Consider the following 2,369-nt stretch of genomic DNA (forward strand, 5'->3'; position numbering starts at 1 on the left):
AACAATTTGTCTGCAATGTTTTAGAATGGTAGCGCTGAAGTATTTCAATATTTGAATTACTAGCTGTTCCCAGAGCTGGATAGCGTAGGCCCAAACAGGCTTCAAAATGACTTTGTAGAGGAAATTTTGTTTTCCAAAGTGGCTGCTGATTTTCTACTTAGTAACCAGGACATTTTCCAGTGTTTTTATTTTGAGTTGTTGACCAGTTTCCATGTTAGTCTGCGGTCGAGGTGCATGCCAAGATACTTCACACAGGTATCTTGTGGAATTGCTTACAGACCGTAAAGTGTGACATTTGGGCAGCTTCCTGGTCTTAGTGAAAAAGTTATTTGGACAGACTTCAGGGAGTTAATTTTAATTTTCCAACGACAAACCAGGCTTCAATCAGATTGGGATCACATTGCAAGAGTTGAGATGCCGTGAAGTCATCTCTGCTTCCACGAACATTAACGCGTTTAAAAACTGCACAGGGGGAAGCCATAAGCCTGAACATTTCGTTAAAAGCAGGGAGAGGAAATAGACTATGCTGTGGAGCTTTCACAAATACATACAATTCAACGAGCTACATTAATAGGGGAAATTGGTCCCATACCGACCGGTCGTACCTTACCGACCCCCCCATGTTTCTCAGAGATGGCGATGCTAGCCGAATTGTCGGTAACTTCAGTGAAAAGCTGATATAACACAGACATTTTGGAGATAGATAGCCAATTTGACTTCTTTTGTTTCACTGCAATTTTTCCGTTTGTTTTGTTTCAACGCCTGTGACATTCAGTTTTTTCTTTACTGAACTTGAGCTTAAATATTTTAAAGTTTTTTTCTCACGCTAAAACTCGGAGGGTAAGGTTTTCTGATAGTTGATAGTCCTAGCTGTCATTCACGCTATTAGAATTACATCGCTCTTTGCGTCATTAGATAATGGCGAGCGGTGAGATTAGAAAAGGTTGTGGTGGTCCGAAACCGACTGCGAAGTGATGGTCCGGAAACCGGGGGTCGGTTTTATTGGCAGCTTAATATGTCATAGCGTATTTTTGAGGGAAAATATGAAAAAGTAAACAAGATTCAGTAAAGAAAGTAACAGAAACAGCAAAAACATCAGAAGAAAGCGAAGAGACAGTCATCAACGAGCGGCTTTCGGAAAACAATGCGAAAAACTTACTATGAGAAAGAGGACAACTCAGACTTCATCAATTGACTACAGTGCCCCTTTATTTCATACATTAATTTTTATTTTCTGGAAAGAACCTTCAATATATTTCTTAATAAACGTCAAAATCATTAAATTCTTTTTATGTTATTAAATTTTTCTGTTAAGAAATAGGGGTCGGTTTCGGACCACTACTTTTGAGTACGACCAAAAGTGGAGTTTTATATTTGCCTGAATATCTAACGCTTTAAAGCACCTACGCACTTACTAATCAATTAGATGTATAGTAAACTGATCCCTCTACATAGTAAATTTTTGAACTGAACTGAAATATTGATTTTCTCACCTTTATCGCCTTTGCCATTTAGGGGTCGGTATCGGGCCACCCTCCCCTACGAATCACACCCACAGAAACCAACAACCAAACTAATTGTACCTTTCCACTGAAATTCGGGAAAAGATTCAACACAAAAAGGACCTGGAGAAAACTTTGGCAAGAAACGCACTATCCTGCTGACAAAGGTTGCACAACAAAGCTGCATCTGAGCTTGAACCATTACTGACTAACTTGACAAAATGAATCTCTAGCGGCATATTTGAGAAATTTAGACCCTAATTCTAGCAACAAAAGAAGTATAACCTGTAAAGAGCAACTAAATATCTCAAGAGACCAGCCAAAAAACATAATCATCCGCTAAAGCAATGGAAATTGGTGTAGATCTGACGATGAACAAGCTGAGGCATTGCACAACACCTGCACTCTGTGTTTTCAATAAACATTAACGATCCTATGACAGAAGCTGAAATAGAAAATAACACGTCGTTTCCACAGAGAATTTTGTAAACTTTAAGACTACATCAGCTACAAGTAAAATCGTGTTTTAAAGACTTTCAAAGCCAGCCAGTTCAACCAGCAGCGATGAAATGACATCCACTGAGCAGAAAATTGGCCCCACATTACCAGCGCCCGTCCCTCGAGCCGAGTGCTGGAAGCCACCAGGTGGCGGACACACCAACATCTTCTCGGAGCCGGACGTGGCCGTGCCGGCCCCGCGTGCAAAAATACAACCAACAGAACTCGTCGAACCTTAACGCCTGCATGGGCTCTACCGACCCCAACAAGGTGGTGGAGAAGCTGCGCGACGAGGCAACCACCCAGAGTGAGGAGGTCAAGTCTCCGCCCCGACCAGCCAGCCAAAGGAATCTGCAAAGCCAGCGGCCA

At 41.7% G+C, this 2,369-nt stretch overlaps 1 pseudogene; it reads left to right on the forward strand.

Annotated features, from left to right (window-relative positions):
* Positions 1–2,071: 2,071 nt before the first annotated feature.
* On the forward strand, positions 2,072–2,362 carry LOC122319849 (annotated as a pseudogene).
* Positions 2,363–2,369: the final 7 nt, after the last annotated feature.

This window comes from Drosophila ficusphila, unplaced genomic scaffold, assembly GCF_018152265.1.
Source record: "Drosophila ficusphila isolate 14025-0441.05 unplaced genomic scaffold, ASM1815226v1 contig_243, whole genome shotgun sequence".
Classification (NCBI taxonomy): domain Eukaryota; kingdom Metazoa; phylum Arthropoda; class Insecta; order Diptera; family Drosophilidae; genus Drosophila; species Drosophila ficusphila.